The sequence below is a fragment of the Eubalaena glacialis genome, chromosome 1 (genome assembly GCF_028564815.1).
Source record: "Eubalaena glacialis isolate mEubGla1 chromosome 1, mEubGla1.1.hap2.+ XY, whole genome shotgun sequence".
NCBI lineage: Eukaryota > Metazoa > Chordata > Mammalia > Artiodactyla > Balaenidae > Eubalaena > Eubalaena glacialis.
The window spans coordinates 118,847,652-118,868,165 of NC_083716.1; the positions used below are offsets into that span (position 1 = coordinate 118,847,652).

Here is a 20,514-nt window from a genome sequence, read left to right on the forward strand (position 1 = left end):
TGGTTCCTGTCTTCAAGAAGCTCGTAGTCTGGGGGGGGGGGCGGGGGGGGAGTGGGCATGAATAAATAAGGGAATGGTTCCAATCAGTGTCGAGTGTGCAGTAATAGAGGTGCACAGAATTTGGAGGGAAGACAGAAGACGAAAGTAGTAACGTTGTCTAGAGGAACCCAGAGGTTTGAAGACTGGGTCTTTTTTTCGTAATAGGAATTGCAGAGTCACAAAGGAGTGAAAGATTAAGACTTGACCCTTTGTGAAGTAGTTTCTAAGAAAGACAGCTCGGTGGGAAGGAAAGCAGGAAGATGGGGTTTGCTGCTGACTCGCGTGCCGTCATGGACAAGTCACTTTACCTGTCTGTGCAGGGCAGGTGTTTGACTACATCTTCTCTCAGGGCCCTCCAGCTCTGATATCTTGTGTGACTTCATAGCGATGGCTTTGGAGTCAAGGCCATGTCTTGTGGTTCTGATCTGACCCAGTGCTGGGCACCCCCCCTGGTCTCTAAGGTCTCTAAGTATGGTGACTGTGGGCCTTGTTCACACCTGGAGCCTAGAGCCTGGAACATAGCAGGTGCTCAACGAATCCTGGTTACCTGTGTGAACTCAGGAACTTAGGCATACTCTCGGCAAGTGTTCCTGGTTGCTTTACTGAAATCTGGAAACGTATCTTTTAGGGACCCATACCTGTTTTTTTCCTTTATCATAGAGCAAGATTTCTCATTCAGAGCCTGAAGTACACTTTAAGTTTTATTCGAAGGGATTCACTTTGTATTAAATAATTCTCTGAAGCTTGGCTTCTTGAAATTTTTTCTTTTCAAATTCAGGACTAAAAAGATAAGAGAGGAAAAGGGAAGTACTTTTGGCCTTCCAGAACAGTAGTGCTTGGGTATTGTTATTCCTTTTCCTAGCAGGGAATGTAGATGAATGCAAGCACAAGGTCTTATTTAAAAAAAATAGTTGGCTAAAGCTTGAATCACTTTATTACCTTTGAGTATTTCTTAACATGGTAGACAAATTTGTACCTGGTTTTGATTAAAGTTTAATAGCTATCATTTCTTGCTTATTTACCGTATGTATGCATTTAGTATCTCATTTAATCTTCATAACACCCCTGCAAGGTAGATGGTGGTATCCTAATTTTATACATGAGGTCACCGAAATTACTGAGAATTACGAGGTAATTTCTACTTGTGATTATGGAACTGGGATTTAAATGTAGGTCTCTCTGGGGACCTCCCTGGTGGTCCAGTGGTTAAGACTCCATGCTTGCACTGCAGGAGGCGTGGGTTTGATCCCTGGTTGGGGAACTGAGATCCCACACACAGCGCAGCGTGGCCAAGTAAATAAATAAATAAGTAATAAAAAAATGTAGGTCTGTCTGATTTCCTAGCCAGCGTTCCTTTCAGAAGAATAGAGGTCAGCAAACTTGAAGAATAGAGGTAAACATATTAGGCTTGGTGGGCCCTGTGGTCTTCTTGTAAATATTTAACTAGTTTGGGCCATTATGATGCAAAAGCAGCCCCAGAGAATGTGTTCATGAATGGATGTCGCTGTGTTCCAGCAAGACTTAATGTACGGGAACAGGTGGAAGGTCAGTTGGTCCCCTGGACCGTAGTTTGCCAACCCCGGCACTAGCTAGAACATTGAGCACCTACTATGTGTAAATGCTTCTCCTTCACTGGTGGGAACCATTTGCGATTCAACTGGGGGAAAAGTGAGCCTTATAATTTGCACGTAAGTTGGGAATAGGGGAGCATTCATTTAGGTTAAATAGAACGCAGTTTGCTTTTGGAGTATTTTAGCTCTCTTGTGCAGACTCATTTTAGGGTCAGTATGCGTTCTGCTAGCCTATGGCTGGTTATCTACTGTGAGCTGGCTGTGATCACGGGTGCCTCTCTACACGGGGTGCTGAATTGAATCTCGGAGACAGAGTGTTGAGTGAAGTAGAAAAGAGTAACTTTATTGCTTTGCCAGGCAGAGGGGGATACAGCAGGCTCCTGCCCTCGAAAACTAAGTGTCCCTTGAGGCGGCACCAGGACCCTGCCCCCGCCCCAAGGCTGCACTGTGGTTTCTTGGCTGCTCCTCCCGTGTCTCTGCATCCCCTCCCTTCCCTGATTAGCAACCATTGGAATCTGCCCTTTGGGACTCAGGGAAGGTCATGGAGGTTGAACGGAAGGGCTCCCCGCGCCCAGGAGCCCCTACAGGGTCCTGCTCAGTTTCAGCTTTGGACTTTCTTGGGTCACCTTGGGGAGTGAGTAATTGGTTCTTTAAATAATGTCCTCATACAGGCGGCACACCCTGGGACTACACTGTGGGGCGCCTTTCACCACCCCACCCCACCCCATTGCTGGAAGAGCTTTGTAAGTCTTCGATGTCACAGTGACCATGGGAGACACGGAGGAGATGGGAGACTTCTTCTTGATTATGGGGCTTCTTTTCTAGATTAGTCTGACATTAAAAATAAAAATAACAACGAAAAATTTGAATATGGCTGCCCTCATTGATCTGGTCTCCTCTTCCTGTTTTTCCTGAATAAAACTCAAAGAAAGAGGAAGATGGTGGAGTAGATTCCTGATGCACCTCCAGCCACTTTTCTTGTCTCCCCCGGCCTCTTTAGGTGAGAAGGGATGCAGGTAAAAGTGAGCTCACCTGGGGAGGCCACCTGGGCCATGGCAGTTGGAGGGAATGAGGGAGCCTTTCCCAGCTCTCCCAGGTCATCTGAGCAACTTGTATTGAGCCAAACAGCGCAGTGCGTGCAGCCTGGCGGGTTCTCACAGGGCAGGAACGTGCGCGTCTAGCGGGCTGATCGGAACAGAGCATCCCAGTGGAGACCAGGTGCTTTTGTGAATATAGTCCCGCAGTCCCTTCTCTGCAGTTACAAATTCCCCAAATCTCTGAAAACCTAGTGTTCTTCATTTTTCATTTGATCTGAAGTGAACCGATATGAGACTACTTATGGTCCTTATTTACCTGCTTAGGGCATGTTGTGCTGCAGAAACATTCACGTTTGATGGGGGGTGCTGGCCCAGGTTCTGTTCAAGGGGTGTCTATCTATCCGTCTATCCATCTGTCCCTGCCTGTCTATCTGTCTGTCTAAAACTGTGTGCAGCATTTTACCTTTCTAAAACGTGAAAATTCCGTGTTCCAGAACACATCTGGCCTCCAGAGTTTTGGATAAGTGACTGTGGACTTGTATTTAATATTGTAGAATAATAATAATGACCCACGGTTATGGGACATTTCCTACGTACCAGAAATTGTGCTAAAGATGTGTTCACTTTAACTGAGTAGTACCATATGAAGTAGATCTTGTCATCCTCATTTTACAGATGAGGACATTGACGTGCACATAAATCAGGTAACTTGTTTAAGGCGACAGAGCTAGTAATTAAGGTTTCTGGGACTTGAACCCGGGTGTTCACGCAATGGCTGAAGTACATTAAGCACTTATCCTGTGCGGGTGCTGCCCTGGGGGTGGGTATACCGTGGGCGAAAGACAGGCCCGGTCCCTTCCCTCAGTGTCCGGCCAGTGCTGGGCAGTCTCGCTCTGTCTAAATCTAATATATGTGGACTCCAGCCCTGTGCACTGTTGTCTCAGGGCCCAGGCCGTGCTGACTTGTATTTGAAATTTGTAGGTTCCCTGTTAACTGAGGGCTTCCTTCCTCCCCGCCCTAATGGTCTTCATGGTGTAAAGGGGGTACAGGTAAGGCAGATGAGAGGGCAGGGCACGGTGTAGGGTAGGGAATAATCAACTGCTAAACTGCATCGTAGGAGCGTCTGTAAATGCCGTAGTGCCCAGAACCAGACTGCAGAAGGTTTAGTCTCTCCTTAGCTGCTTTACGGGGCGCAGTGTGACCCCTGCCCCAGATCAAGTGCCCTTTATGGCTGGAGGGGCAGGTGCTGACTGATACCTGGAGGCCCCTCTGTTTCCCTTGCCTATCTCTAGAACCTTGGCTTCTATTGAGGCTTTTATTTTCCCCCTTTGTCCTTGAGAGGAGAGCCACAAAAGATGATTGGATTCAGATTAAGTGACTTCCGTTTCTTTTCTTGGCTGTGGGCTTGGAGCTGCTGTAGCGGTGAGGCCTTCCAGAGGCTGTTCATTCTTCCCAGGTTTCCCTTGCAGCATTGTCCTGTGGGTTGTAAGAGGTGAATTTTTCTGGGTGTAGTTTAAAAAGACAGGTGCCTCTCGTAAGTAGGAAAGCTACAGTGAGCAGTACTAAGCAAAAGCAAAAAAAAAAAAAAAAAAAAAAAATCCAGGAAAAATTATTTCAAGAAAATTTATGCAGCTTGTCAAATAAAAATGGTGTCCTTAGTGTATGTGATTAATGGCATTTCTTCCTGAATATGTGTTTATGTATATGCAAGGGCAGCAAAGTGTATTTGGAAATAATTCAGGTTGGAGTCTGAGCAGTCTGGATTCCCGTCCTGGCTCTGCCACTTAGACCTTTGAGCAGGTCACTCTACTCATCTGTGAAAGGGGTCTGATGATACCTGGTACATAGCATTGTTATAAGGGTCCAGTGAGCCAGTGTACGAAGGTGCCAGGACTGCTTGGTAGCAGCACGTGGTCAGTAAAAGAAGCAGATGAAGATTTGTAGTTATTGGGCCCAATGATAACAAGATCTGTAGAAAGTGAACTTTTATGTGGGACTGAGTTTGTGTGCCTTCCTGTAGCCCTTGTCAGCCTGTGCCCTGGAGCAGAGGCCTGGATCTTTTGTAATACAATAAGAATCCTTGAACCCTGCACTGTTGATAACAAAGGCTCTGAGCAGAGCAGCCGCTGGCCGGGAATTCTGAGGGTGAGTTTAAAACCTACTGGCAAAGGCAGCCCACTGATCGAGGACCCCTGTTTTTGGAGGGTTTCACTTGTTCTTTTTAATACTTTGCCTGGTTTCAGAAAGCTAAAATTGAAATAAGGATACATATGATAAAAGAAGTCATAAATTGGATGTCAAAGCAAAAAGGAAAAGAAACAGCTGGGGTGAGAACATGGAGATGACAATGAGGCTGATGTTTACGAATGGCTCACATTGGTGAGGCACTCGTGTGCGGGATCCCTGAAGCGCTTGGCGGTCATTGCCTCCTGTAATTGTGAGGCAGGTACCCCGTGATAAGCCCTGGGATTGGTCCCGTTCTACAGCTGGGAAAAGAGCAGTGAAGCAACTTGCCCAGGGTTATATAACTAGAAAGTTATTTTAATCTGGACAGTCTGACCTTCGAGCCCACATCCGCATCCATGCAGTACGGCTTCCTTTATAACGTTGGGACAATATTTATAGCATATTTATCAGAGCAAAAGAGTGTAAGGACATAGCCCACAGCTACCGGTGATGACTTTAGGAGGCCGGGTCCTGAGTGAGAGATACACAACTCATTTTGTACTTTAATAAAAAACCAAAATTATTTAAGATCAGTGTATTTAAAACAGTTCTTTGGCTGGTCCTAATAGAATCATGACAGTATATACTTTTTAAAGTTTTTATTTTGGAAAATACTCAGACCTACAGGGAAGTTTCACAAAACAGTGCAAAGAAGCATTATTTACTATAGCCAAGATATGGAAGCAGCCTAAGTGTCCATCAATCGATGAATGGGGCTTCCCTGTTGGCGTAGTGGTTGAGAGTCTGCCTGCCAATTCAGGGGACACGGGTTCGAGCCCTGGTCCGGGAAGATCCCACATGCAGCGGAGCAACTAGGCCCGTGAGCCGCAACTACTGAGCCTGCGCATCTGGAGCCTGTGCTCCACAACAAGAAAGGCCGCGATAGTGAGAGGCCCGCGCACCGCGATGAAGAGTGGCCCCCGCTTGCCGCAACTGGAGAAAGCTCTCGCACAGAAACGATAGACCCAACACAGCCAAAAATAAATAAATAAATAATTAAAAAAAAAAAAAAAAATCGATGAATGGACAAAGAAGATGTGGTGTGTATACACACACACACACACACACACGCACGCACACAATGGAATATTATTCCACCATGAAAAAGAATGAAATAATGCCATTTGTGACATGGTTGGACCTTGAGGACACTATGCTAAGTGAGCTAAGTCAGACAGGAAAAGACACACCCTGTATGATCTTATATGTGGAATCTAAACAAAACAGAACACAAACGAAGCTCACAGGTGGTTGGTTGCCACAGGCAAGGGTCGGGCCTTGGGCGAGATGGGTGGAGGCTCAAAAGGCACAGACTTCCAGCTCCAAATTAAGTCCTGGGGCATGCAGCGGGTATCGTGTAGTCGAAAGTTGGTGAGAGAGCAAATCTTACAAGTTCCCATCACAAAAGAAACTTCCTGTAACTATGTATGGTGATGGATGTTAACTAGACTTATTGTGATGATCATTTTGCAACATGTACAGATATCGAATCATTATGTTGTACACCTGAAACTAATGTCATTATACCTCACAAAACAAATAAATAAACCCAAAGCCAACATACCAGTGCAAAAAATTTCCATGTGTTTCATTCAGACCCCAGTGGCAATACTTCACCACTTGTTTTACCTTCTCTGTATGTGCATTTTATTATCGTTTGTGAGTTGTAAGACACGTGCTCTGTTTCTCCTAAATATTCATGTTTCCTAAAAACATGGGCGTTCACTTACGTAGTCTTACACAGGTATCTAGAGCAGGATTAGGATTGATAGAGTACTAATATCCAGTCTGTGAACCTTATTCATATTTTACCTGTTGTCCTACTAATGTCCTTTATAGCAAAAGAAAAAAAATTTTCTGGTCCACATGCAGTCCAGGCTCACAGGCTACATTTTGTTCTCACCTGTACGGTCTCCTTTGATCTGGAGCAGTTCATCACCAGTCTGTCCTTGTCTTTCTTGGCTTAATGCTAGGCCGTTTGTTTTGTATAGCCCCTCCATTTGAGCTCGGTGGCTGCTTCTCAGGATTGGGTTAAGGTTATGCGTTTTGGCAGGATACCATGGAAGTGATCGGTGTATCACATCAGGAGGCACGTGGTATCTCTTTGTCCCACTTGGTGAAAGAGGTGTTTGCCGGGTTGCTTCCAAAAGTCGATATTTTTTCCTTTTATGATTAGTAGGTAGCTTGTGGGGAGATATTTTGAGACTGTAAATATCCTGTTTGTCATCAAACTGTAACCTACTAGCTTTAGTATCCATTGATGATCCTTTATTTGGATGCCAAAGGGTGATTTTCTTTTCTTTCTTTTTTTTTTTTTTTTTTTTTTGACCATGCTGCGAGGCTTGTGGGATCGTAGTTCCCTGACCACCTGACCAGGGATGAAACCTGGGCCCTCAGCGGTGAGAGCGCAGAGTCCTAACCCCTGGACCGCCAGGGAATCCCCCAAGGGTGATTTTCTGATTCCATCATTTCTTCTCCATTTATTAGTTGGCTCCGTATATTTTTGAAATGTATAACCTTTATCTATTTGTATAGCAGGAATTAAGTGTATATTTTGATAGTTATTCCCAAAAGGAACTACTGTGATGAAAGAAGAAAATATTTAAATTTAGTCTTATTTAGGTACATTTATATTTGTAAAGAATTTAAGGCAACCTAATAATTTGTGAACATAATGTGGTGAAGTTTGGTTTGAGCTCTGGGCTTCCTAGCAGCCAAAATAGAAATGGAGAGATGGTTACCTATACCCTTTTTTAACAACTGTGAAAGGAATATAGAAAGGTAAATAACAACAAAATGCCTTCCTGGATTTAGCAGGGTATTAAAGGACACTTTGCATGAGGGGGAAAAAAGGAGAGCATGGAAAACAGATGAAACAGAAGACAGTATTGAAACCGTGCACCTCAGATTGGGACTTGAACCCATGTGCTGGGATTCTAACCCAGCCTAAACCCACTTGAATCCACGTGGCTGGGACTTGAACCCGGCCAAAAGCGTGATTGGGACTTGAACCCACGAGGCCGGACTCAAACCCGGCCAAATCCCACGGTCTTCCAACTGAGATCACACACCTGGTTTCAGGACTTAATGAAGCTCAGGTTCTTGATGTCTCATCGCAGAAAGAATTCAGTGAGAGACAAAGTGATAGATAAGAAGTGGATTTATTTAGAGAGAAACACACACTCCCCAGACAGAGTGTGGGCCAAGTCAGAAGGTGAGAAAGGCACCAGGGTATGGGGTTGTCAGTTTTTATAGGGCTGGGTAATTTCATAGGCTAATGAGTGGGAGGAGTATTCCAGCTATTTCAGGACGGAGTGGGAATTTCTAGGAATTGGGCCAGTGCCCACTTTTGGACCCTTTTGGTCGGCCTTGAAACTGTCATGATGCCTGTGGGTGTGTCATTTAGCTGGCTGATGTGTTACAGTGAGCGTATACTGAGGCTCAAGGTCTAGTGGAAGTCGACTTGTCCGCCATCTTGGACCCATTTGGTTCTAATCAGTTTATGTCATGCCCTCGGGCTACGTCATTCTTTCAAAGGTTGTGCCCTGCCCCTTCCGTCCCTTTTTGGTACTGAGACACAGGTTATTCAGCTGTTCCTGTAGACAGAATTCACCAGCTAGAGTTTTGGGCTAAGGGGAAATTGTCAGATGGCATCCAGGCTGAAAAGCTAACCAAGAGCTAGCCGACCCCACTGAGTTATCTTTAAAAAAAAAAAAAAAAAAAAAAAAAAATTTTATTTATTTATTTATTTATTTGGCTGTGCCAGGTCTTAGTTGCGGCACGTGGGATCTTTAGTTGCGGCACGCATGCAGGACCTAGTTCCCCAACCAGGGATTGAACCCAGGCCCCCGTCTTGCAAGCGTGGAGTCTTACCCACTGGACCACCAGGGAAGTCCCTGAGTTATCTTTTTAACAGGTTAAGTAGAGGGAGAGTCTGTGACAAGGACCACGGCAAAGAATCCAGAGAAATTGGATGAAAGTGGCTTGAAATAGAGAAAGGGAGGTTGGCCTAGAGGAATTATCTGGCTATAGCTGATTTTCACAGGGTATTTGGGGTAGGGGCAAAGAGGGCTGTCCATTGTGGACCGTGTGGATGGGGTTATAGATGAGGAGGAAGTGCTTGGTGCCAGGCCTGATGGCGGGTAGGAATTTCTGTGTTTAATCATCCTTATTAAAGGCTTTGTGGGAGAGATGGCCTTTGGGCCTTTTTTGGATGGGAGAAGGGAGATGGCTCGGTGACTACACAAAGGACCGGTGACTACACAAAGGACCCGTGTGGCAGGCGTCATTAATAGAGGTGATGTTTTGACATAAGCGGCCTGTCCTACACGAGTGAGGCGGGTCCTTCATGAGTGAGGCGGAGCTAGAGTCCCAGGTGGAGGAGCCTGGAGGGGACCGTAGGGAGTGACTGCCCTCTGGCACCTTAGCAGGACCTGGGAACTGACTGGAGGGGCAGTGGAAGCCATTGAAGGACCAGCAGCTCTGGGTGCTGATGTGGGTGGTGTGGACTAGGACGGTTTAGCGTAGCTTTAATGTGTTGTTTTCTTCTGTGAGTTTTTAGCTGTCATTTCTTTATCCATACTTGGTTGCCAACACCTAGGCTGTTTCTAGTTTTTTGCACTGAGCATCCTTGAACATACGCGTGTATTGCCCTCTTGTGTGTCTCTGCGCTGGAAGTTCTGAAGGGTTGAAGTGTTGCATCCGAGCAGGCCATATTGCCCACCCACCGGTGCTGTGTGAGTGCCTTCGTACCGTTCCTGGGTCCTGGGTGTTATTATTTCTCCGAATGTTTCTCCTTTTTGCTGGGCAAAAGATGTCTCTGTGTTGCTAGGAGCAGTGTTGGAGAACGTTTCTTCTGCTTCTGACCTTTCAGATAAAAACAAATCTTCAGAGGATATAAAGTAAATAATTTAATTTTTGTTCATCTCATTTCCCCCTTAAATGACTGACGCAAATAGGTTCTGTCTGGGCCATCTTAAACATTAGCAGAGTAGGGGATGTCAGTAGTCAGGGGGAGGGAGGCCTGATAACTTGACAGAGTCTACCCTGAAGTGGATTAAAGAAGTGGGGTCTCTCTATTTGTTGTTATTTATTCCCATTAGCTTTTGTTAAAAAAAACCCCACAGAATGAATAAGAGAGTTGTGAGGAAAACACCCACCATAATCCATTTTTTTGGAATGTTCCTTTCCTTTTTCCAAGTGCTTTCCCATCTAGTAGAACCTAAATATCAGCACATCTTAACTGGGCAAAGATGGGAGATACTGAATAAAGTCACTTTGTTTTTGTGGGACAGTGAGGATATGTGTCTGATCTTACTTGATTCTTCGTATAATTGTAGCCTGACCTAAGGAGTGTTTTTTAAAAAACAGCTTTGTGAGGAAAAGGATTGATATTAACCTTTCTGCTTGTGGTGAGGAATTCAGATGGACTTTGTATTGAGCAGTAACTCAGTTCAAACCAGTTCAAGACAGAGAGGGCATCATTGGGGCAGACCCCTGGCTGGGGCCGGGGTTTACCGTGGAGAGCGCGTGGGGCCTTGGGGGGCGTCTGCTCTGTCCGGCCATTGGCTTCTGGACTCTCCCTTCAGCACTGCCCTCGTGGCCACCATGGTCCCACCTCACATCTTGCGGCCCCGTCACCGGGACAAGAGTCTCTATTCTCCCAGCTGGGAGTGAGACATGCCGCCAAGTCTTTGGCCCACTCGCTGTGGCCAGGCAGGTGCGGCGCCGCAAGGAAGTGGTGGCCTCTCTCAGAGCCCTGCACGTCGGGGGCTGGAGGAGGTGGGACGGTTCCCCTAGGAGAAAGAGGGCTTGGCTGGGGGCGCTGTGGGCAGTGAGGACCTCATAGCTCAGATCGCTTGAGAGGCTGCAGGGCCCCCGTGGAAGGCCCAGGCTGGCAGTGCAGCTGTTGTACTCGCTGGTGTGGATTTGGGGCACCGTTGGCCCCTGTTCCTCGTGCTCAGGAGTCGGCGCCCAGAGGTGCCCCGCGCTCTGGGGCTGGCCTGGTACCTGTGCCTGTGCCTCGCTTCTCTCCTCTGATGACCCTGCATTATGTGGGCTTTTTGCTGTGTCATCAAGTGAGAGCTTTTCCATCTTTCCCAGCCCCTTTAAGCTGAGAACTTATTTATTCTTGGTGGTTATTACACTAGTGTTTGTAATTCTAGTACCAAAATGCCGGTGTTTTTAGGGGTATAATGCCACTCTTTCCGTAGTTTAAACATCTGAAGTCTGGATCACTTATGTATCGATGCACATACAGAGTCACAGGCTGGTTTTTAACGTTTCAGATGTGCATTTGCTCACCGTTTGCCTGTCTGGTTAAAACCATTCCTGGGTGTCTTGTTGTAACTAAGGAAACGCCAGTTAACACGAGTGAAATTGAGCCTCTTACGTTTATTTATCACTTCCATTTTTCTGAGAGCCAGTTTGGGCCTTTCACTTATGTCGGAGCTCCCAAATGGAGTAGCTTTACAATTAGGAGGGGAGGGCTGATGTGATGTTCAGGAGATTGATTTGGATGCCGTCGGGGATCAGGAAGGGGACCAGGAAGGGGACGGCTCCAGGCCTGCTTTCCACCCTTCCCGGGTCTGGGCCGCTCCCCTGTGTCAGGGGCTAGACTCCTGCTCTCCTTCCCTGCAGCTCCAGGGCTGTTCTCTCGTCCAGACCTTCTCTTCCCTAGGACGACTTACTTTAGTCAGAGTCAGCCTTCCTGCCTAGTCATGCTGCTTTGAGAGAAGTGTGTTCAGAGCAGGTGGGCGAAAGGCAGTGCGCTTCCCAGTGAGTGTTGCCTGGGGGCCAGTGGCAGACATGCGCCCAGCCCAGCGCCGGGGGGGCTGCTCCTGGCTGGCTGTGTGTGGGCCACAGCCCACATGTAAAATGAATGGGGTGGTTTAGACTCCCAGGGCCCCACAGCACAGGGGATGTGGGCACAGTGGGGACATGCCACACACCGAGGATAGCTGATATACGGGGACTTTGTTTTTCTTAAATGCTTATTGAACATAGTTGAGTTCAAGAAAACCTTATGTATACGCATCACTGATGTACATAGGGGCTTATATTTTGCTTTAACATCTGTGCTTTAACTCTCCATGTACCTCAGTGCATAAATGAGTCAGACTTCACGTTTTTCAAATACAGAAAGACTACCATAAAATACCGTAAAAACACTGGCATTTGGTGCTAGAATTCCAAGGAAAAATCTGGTATGGCATGTGCCACACTATTAATGGAGTGCTTTTAAGCGGGAGGGGAGCATTTAAGGGAAAAGAGAATGTTCACATTACTACTGCATTAAGTATTTCAGTGTTGGAAATTTCTTTTGTAACATCTGGCATTAAAAAAAAACTTCTTTCTTTTTTAAGGAGACTTCGGGCCCTCAACACTGTTAGTTCTCTACACAGGTCAGCTTTGTTCGTATTAGAGATGCATTTCTGCCGGTGTTCTCATTAATAACGGAGCGAGTGGAGCCAACAGGTTGAAGGTGGCGGAACAGGAAGCCATCTAGAAGATGCTCTGAAGAGAGACCTCGAGTGCCTTGGGAGAAGGATTTGTTTTTTGAGGCCCATTGTTAAAAATTTTATTTTATTTTTTAAAGTTTATTTTATTCAAGTATAGTTGATTTACAGTGTTGTACTAGTTTCTGCTGTACAGCAAAATGACTCAGTTATATACATTCTTTTCCCTTATGGTCTATCACAGGGTATTGACTAGAGTCCCCTGTGCTCTACAGTAGGACCTTGTTGTTTATCCATTCTCTGTGTAATAGTTTGCATCTGCTAGAAGGATTTATTTTTACAGACTGAGATCTTGATCCCTTTCTATAGAAAAAATTGGTCTGTTTCTTTTGCCAGCCCCCAAACGAGGTCCTTCTGGTTTAGGGCGGCGGTGCACCTCTAGGAATGGAACACTGACCCAGGCAAGCTTCCGCGCTCAGTCTCTGTGGAGCCGTGATCTAGAACCCTGTTTTGGCGATTGCTTTCACATCCTCTGGAACCATGGCCTGCCTCTGCTCTGGCTGTTGTTTTTGTCACTTGCTGGCAAATGCTTCCAGGCTGCAGAGATGTTTAGGAAGCCCTTTGTGATGTTGCGGCTTCCGCTCAACAGTTCCTGGTTGGTACTTTTTCCCCCTTTTTCTTCGAAGGCGGCTCCAGTTCGGTAAAATACATAATTCCTAATGGAAACGTTTAGAGCCTGGAATCTGGGGCCAGACTGCTAGGGTTAGAGGGCATGCTTCTTCCCTTACTCCCCCTCTCACTGGCTGTGTGATCCTGGCTAGGTTACTTAACCTCTCTGGGTCTCAGTTTTTCATCTGTAAAATGGGGACAGTATCCGTCTCAGGGTTGTTGTGAGGGCGAAAGAGTTCGTACGCAGGCAGTGCTTGACGGGTGCACGGTGCTGCAGGCTTGCTGGCTTTATGATGCGTTTACAGCACCCGCTGTGATAATCTTTCTCCATTTCTCTCTGGTTGGTCCAGCACTGTCACCACTTGCCTTTGGTTGCCCGTTAGGGGTTTAAATGGTCACAGAACAACCAAACAGCGGCAGAAAGAGAGGCCACAGGGGAAGAAGCAGTCTGGTTACAAAGCAGCCTTGTTTCAGGAGACTGTAGTTGAGGGAGCTTTGCCGTGTGTCTCTACAGGGCACTGGGTGCAAGTTTACTGGCTCCGGCCTCTCCGTGCATTAACATGTGTACTAAGATGGGTTGTGGGCTCTTTCCTTCTTCCCTCCCTCTTTCCCTCCTCAGATGAGCACAGAACTGATCACAGTCAAGAACAAAAGAGAACACCTGTGAGCAGGAGCGGGACAGGGCTTGGGTGGGGAGACAGTAGCCTGATGGGCACTAGGGTGGGGCTCTAGAAGAGGAAGATGGTTTTGCTTGAGTAGAGTTAAAAGTGCGTTAGAGGTGTTTGCTGTGCGTATTTTGCCGAAATGAGTAACTGGTGAGGGAGGTTGTGGAAAAGGAACTGTCTGAACGTCATGAACAGAGTCACCAGGTATTCGACCTCCTGCCACGTGTCACAGATAGTAGTAGGTTTTCCTATGCGTCGTTCTTACCCCACTTCCCAGAGGTTGGTTAGCCCAGAGACTCCTCAAGTTTAGGCAATGTCCTCTAGGGCACAGAGCACAGGACTGGAATTTACTGGACGTTTGTAGGGTGGCAAGGCCTTTACGTCCCTCATTCAGCCTCAGAAAGCTTTGAGGCTGAATCCACCTTGTTCAGGGGGTAAGTTCAGCAGGTGCTTGTGAGACAGGAGGGAGGGGAGCACCACAGGGTCTCGTCACAGTGGCTGGGAAACGGCTTGGTGTCCACAGGTAGTGCCTAGAGCATGGGTTCTAGGTGCGCGGGCTTCAGTAGTTGTGGCACACGGGCCCAGTAATTGTGGCTCGCGGGCTCAGTAGTTGTGGCTCACGGGCTCTAGAGCGCAGGCTCAGTAGTTGTGGCGCACGGGCTTAGTTGTTCCGCGGCATGTGGGATCTTACCGGACCAGGGCTCGAACCCGTGTCCCCTGCACTGGCAGGCGGATTCTTAACCACTGCGCCACCAGGGAAGTCCTGTTAATTTTAAAAAGTAATGTGCGCTTGAACTGCGATAAAGAGCTGGAAGTTTTGGCTTGCATTTATTTGGCTGGGTCAGTAGTTGAAAGCGGGCCCTGGTGTCTTGCTTCTTCTTTACGTGCTGACCTGCTGACCTGCTGTCCTGAGGGCTTGGCTGCCTGCAGGCTCGGCTTGGGGTGCGGCAGCCTTCTTCCTGAAGTGGCCCCTTGACTCTGCAGTAACCTTTGTGAGACGCTGGTCTGCCTGAGGAGCACGTCCAAGGGTGAAATTCAAGGTCAGCTCCGTAAGATAGCCGTTGCCCAAGTGACACAGACAAAATGAATCTTCCCTCCCCACATTCTTGGTGCTAGAGGTCAAGGGACGGCTCTGATGCAAGCTTAGGGTAGAAGAGAACGCTTTGTGACTGAGGGCATGGCCTTTCATTTGTAAGTGGTTTAAAGAATTTACGGCCCATTGTTTGTTCCCTCCAGAGTCCTAATGATATGGGTGATATTTTTTCTCAGACAGGAATGTGGGTTTTGGCAGTGACTCTGCATCACAATAACTTGAAAATAACCCAGTCCTTTGGAACCGAAATGAAAGTGTGTGACCTTTGTGCACGGGATGTGCGTGCACATGAAAGAAATGTGTGCATGGTGAATAAAAAGTCATTTGAAACTAGAAATCGTGGCTTTCAAGTTGGGAAAATCTCAAATACCCAGCATTAGGAGAATATGAGATACGTGTGTGTATTTCCACCCGTTTATCAGGAAGATGGTGTACTCCGCTCAAGGATAGTCTATAAAGACTTTTCAGTGGGGAAACGCTGATGGGATGATGTAAAGTGAAAAAGGCAGGAGCAAAATTTATATAGAGCAAGGTCTCAACTGTGCACAAGTGTAGAAAAAATGATCTAGAAGGAGCTGTGTGAAAATCTGAATGTTATTAATCTATATCGGGAAATTATAGATGATAGTTTTTCTTTCTATGTTCCTGTAGTTTCTAAATGTTTCACAGTAGGCATTTGTTATTTTATTTATTTTTAAAATTTTATTTATTTATTTATTTATTTATTTATGGCTGTGTTGGATCTTCGTTTCTCTGCGAGGGCTTTCTCTAGTTGCGGCAAGCGGGGGCCACTCTTCATCGCGGTGCGCGGGCCTCTCACTATCGCGGTCTCTCCCGTTGCGGAGCACAGGCTCCAGACGCGCAGGCTCAGTAATTGTGGCTCACGGGCCCCGTTGCTCCGCGGCATGTGGGATCTTCCCAGACGAGGGCTCGAACCCGTGTCCCCTGCATTGGCAGGCAGATTCTCAACCACTGCGCCACCAGGGAAGCCCGGCATTTGTTATTTTTATAAACAGAAATTAAAGAATTTTCTTCTTCAGCTGCTTTTGAGACGATATTGGTCAGGAAGTGAGAGGGATGACGTACCATGCATGCTGTCTGCTGCAGAAGTCAGACTTGTTGCAAAAAAGCAATGCCTTTGGTAGGCGCACAGTTGCACATCCGAAATTAAGGAGGGTCCCTGGTAGCTTAAAACGGTTCCTTAATTACTCTCTTGGAATTACGGTTACAGTTAAGTAACTTTTAAAATATGACTGATACGCAAGCAGTAGTGCAGTTAGGGTCACGAATCCACTCAGCATATTCAACTATGTCAGCCCTACTTTTTTGTCATCAATTTTCATCTAATTGCTCGAAAAAGATGAAAAAAAATCTGTAGAAAATCTGTTATGTGTTCAACACAGGAACTGTTTTGATAAGTTTTGCTGGCTAAGTGGGCAAACATTGGTATGAATTTAGCTTATCTTGATGATTTAGTTTACTCCCCCTTTTCTTTTTTTTTTCTTTTTTAATTTTTATTTATTTATTTATTTATTTATGGCCGTGTTGGGTCTTCGTTTCTGTGCGAGGGCTTTCTCCAGTTGCGGCAAGCGGGGGCCACTCTTCATCGCGGTGCGCGGGCCTCTCACTATCGCGGCCTCTCTTGTTGCGGAGCACAGGCTCCAGACGCGCAGGCTCAGTAATTGTGGCTCATGGGCCTAGTTGCTCCGCGGCATGTGGGATCTTCCCAGACCAGGGCTCGAACCCGTGTCCCCTGCATTGGCAGGCAGATTCTCAACCACTGCGCCACCAGGGAAGCCCCCCCCCGCCTTTTCTTTTACATTTATCTTTTTGTGGCGATTGCTGGATTTTATTTTGTTTTCGCCTCAGAATTTTGATAAAGAAGATTGTGAAATATGCCATGGCCACATGTTCAGACTTGATCAGCGGGGCAGTGAGAGGAAGCCAGTGCTGGCTGTGTGATTTGATTCCTGCTTTATAGTAAAAGGAGGATTAATTCAAGAGGAAAATGCTGATTTATCTTCACCAATGCGTACGCGTGGAGTTGAAGCACGTTCTTTATATATCTCAAGCCGTTAGAGTGGGGATCCTTTGCCGTGAAGGAACGTATTGCCTCTTCCTGTCCGCTTCCCTAACAAAACAGCCTTGGTAACAATTATAATGGCTTTAGTGATTGCCAGGGTCTGAGGGAGGAGGTGGGGTGGGGGCAATGGGGAGTGAGTGCTGACGGGTGACGGGGTTCTTCTGGGTGGCGAGGGTGTTCTGGACTTAGATAGTGGTGGCTGTTGTGCGGCCTTGTGCAGACACTGACAATCACTGAACTGCACATTTTAAAAGGGTGAATTCTATGGTATGCGAATGATGTCTCCATTTTTTTTTTTTCTAAACATCTTTATTGGAGTATAATTGCTTTACAATGGTGTGTTAGTTTCTGCTTTATAACAAAGTGAGTCAGCTATACATATACGTATATCCCCATATCTCCTCCCTCTTGCATCTCCCTCCCTCGCACCCTCCCTATCCCACCCCTCTAGGCGGTCACAAAGCACCGAGCTGATCTCCCTGTGCTATGCGGCTGCTTCCCACTAGCTATCTATTTTACATTTGGTAGTGTATATATGTCCATGCCACTATCTCACTTTGTCACAGCTTACCCTTCCCCCTCCCCGTGTCCTCAAGTCAATTCTCTAGTAGGTCTGCATCTTTATTCCCGTCTTGCCTCTAGGTTCTTCTGACCATTTTTTTTTTCTTTTTAGATTCCATATATATGTGTTAGCATACAGTATTTGTTTTTCTCTTTCTGACTTACTTCACTCTGTATGACAGTCTCTAGGTCCATCCACCTCACTACAAATAACTCAGTTTCGTTCCTTTTTATGGCTGAGTAATATTACATTGTATATATGTGCCACATCTTCTTTATCCATTCATCTGTTGATGGACACTTAGGTTGCTTCCATGTCCTGGCTATTGTAAATAGAGCTGCAATGAACATTTTGGTACATGACTCTTTTTGAATTATGGTTTTCTCAGGGTATATGCCCAGTAGTGGGATTGCTGGGTCGTATGGTAGTTCTATTTGTAGTGTTTTAAGGAACCTCCTTACTGTTCTCCATAGTGGCTGTATCAATTTACATTCCCACCAACAGTGCGAGAGGGTTCCCTTTTCTCCACACCCTCTCCAGCATTTATTGTTTGTAGATTTTTTGATGATGGCCATTCTGACCGGTGTGAGATGATATCTCATTGTAGTTTTGATTTGCATTTCTCTAATGATGAATGATGTTGAACATTCTGTCATGTATTTGTTGGCAATCTGTATATCTTCTTTGGAGAAATGTCTATTTAGGTCTTTTGCCCATTTTTGGATTGGGTTGTTTGTTTTTTTGATATTGAGCTGCATGAGTTGCTTGTATGTTTGGGAGATTAATTCTTTGTCAGTTGCTTCATTTGCAAATATTTTCTCCCATTCTGAGGGTTGTCTTTTCATCTTGTTTATGGTTTCCTTTGCTGTGCAAAAGCTTTTAAGTTTCATTAGGTCCCATTTGTTTATTTTTGTTTTTATTTCCATTTCTCTAGGAGGTGGGTCAAAAAGGATCTTGCTGTGATTTATGTCATAGAGTGTTCTGCCTATGTTTTCCTCTAAGAGTTTGATGGTGTCTGGCCTTACATTTAGGTCTTTAATCCATTTTGAGTTTATTTTTGTGTCTGGTGTTAGGGAGTATTCTAATTTCATTCTTTTACATGTAGCTGTCCAGTTTTCCCAGCACCACTTATTGAAGAGGCTGTCTTTTCTCCACTGTATATTCTTGCCTCCTTTTCAAAGATAAGGTGACCATATGTGCGTGGGTTTATCTCTGGGCTTTCTATCCTGTTCCATTGATCTATATTTCTGTTTTTGTGCCAGTACCATACTGTCTTGATGACTGTAGCTTTGTAGTATAGTCTGAAGTCAGGGAGCCTGATTCCTCCAGCTCCGTTTTTCTTCCTCAAGATTGCTTTGGCTATTCGGGGTCTTTTGTGTTTCCATACAAGTTGTGAAATTTTTTGTTCTAGTTCTGTGAAAAATGCCAGTGGTAGTTTGAAAGGGATTGCACTGAATCTGTAGATTGCTTTGGGTAGTAGAGTCATTTTCACAATGTTGATTCTTCCAATCCAAGAACATGGTATATCTCTCCATCTATTTGTATCATCTTTAATTTCTTTCATCAGTGTCTTATAATTTTCTGCATACAGGTCTTTTGTCTCCTTAGGTAGGTTTATCCCTAGATACTTTATTCTTTTTGTTGCAATGGTAAATGGGAGTGTTTTCTTAATTTCACTTTCAGATTTTTCATTATTAGTGTATAAGAATGCAAGAGATTTCTGTGCATTAATTTTGTATCCTGCTACTTTACCAAATTCATTGATTAGCTCTAGTAGTTTTCTGGTAGCATCTTTAGGATTCTCTATGTATAGTATCATGTCATCTGCAAACAGTGACAGCTTTACTTCTTCTTTTCTGATTTGGATTCTTTTTATTTCTTTTTCTTCTCTGATTGCTGTGGCTAAAACTTCCAAAACTATGTTGAATAATAGTGGTGAGAGTGGGCAGCCTTGTCTTGTTCCTGATCTTAGTGGAAGTGGTTTCAGTTTTTCACCATTGAGGTGATGTCTCCATTTTTAAAAAAAGAAGGGATTCCATGTGTGAAGGAGTCCCATCTGTGTCCCACCAACCCCTTTAGTCCTCTTAGTAGTAAATTACAGAGTAGCCTAGTTCTCCCAGAGAAGCCTGGGTTAAGGCTGAATTTTCAGAGGCATTTGACATGAGAGTTTAAAAAAATCCATGTGATTAAATGATCAGTCCCATCTAAAATGCTGCTATGAGAAGACAAAATCTTTGGACATGATAATACCATACTTAAAAGATCTGTTTCAGGAGGAGCATTATGGGGATGTATTAGTGAAGACTGCCTCTGTTTTAAACTTTAAAATGAAACAAACATGTATTAGGTGTCAATAAATAACTGAATGAAGGAAGAGAAGGGAAGTAGGTGGGCTTTGGACTTGAAAAAATGAGGGTTTTTTTGTTTGTTTTAAGAAGCAGTTGCTTTATTGTGGTTTTCAAATGGGGGAAAAAAAAGAAGACCTCTAACAATTTTGAATGTCTAGTTATATGACAGATCTTGTGATAATTGCTTTCCATATTTTATGCCATTTAAGCACCATAAGAACCATATTTTCAACCCTGTTTTAAATTTGGGAAACTAAAAATAAAGAGGGACTTCTCTGGCGGTCCAGTGGTTAAGACTTCACCTTCCAATGCAGGGGGTGCAGGTTCGATCCCTGGTCGGGGACCTAAGAGCCACATGCCTTGCGGCCAAAAAACCAAAACATAAAACAGAAGCAACACTGTAACAAATTCAATAAAGACTTTAAAAATGGTCCACATCAAAATAAAACAAAAAATAAAAATAAAATAAACATTCACTGCCCCCTCCCCTTTAAAAAATTACAGTTGTATGAGTGAATGCCTTCAGAAGTTCCCGAAGAGCAGTGACACCCAGTGTATCACCTCCCAGAGATGCCCGCATCTTGGTGAACATCTGGGCATTTTCTTGTGCATGTATCACATTAGAATTATATTATACAGGGAATTCCCTGGCGGTTTAGTGGTTAGGACTCCGCACTTTGACTGCGGGGGCCCCGGGTTCGATCCCTGGTCAGGGAAATGAGATCCTGCAAGCCGCGCGTCGTGGCCAAAAAAAAAAAAAGATT

At 45.3% G+C, this 20,514-nt stretch overlaps 1 protein-coding gene and 1 non-coding gene across 2 annotated transcripts in view; both read left to right on the plus strand.

The window, feature by feature from the left end:
- Positions 1-20,514, plus strand: part of CLASP1 (cytoplasmic linker associated protein 1) — a 268,149-nt gene that overhangs the window by 37,376 nt on the left and 210,259 nt on the right. The gene's annotated exons all lie outside the window — the stretch shown is intronic.
- Positions 20,395-20,467, plus strand: TRNAQ-UUG (transfer RNA glutamine (anticodon UUG)). The gene has a single exon. It is a non-coding gene; the product is annotated as a tRNA-Gln (tRNA).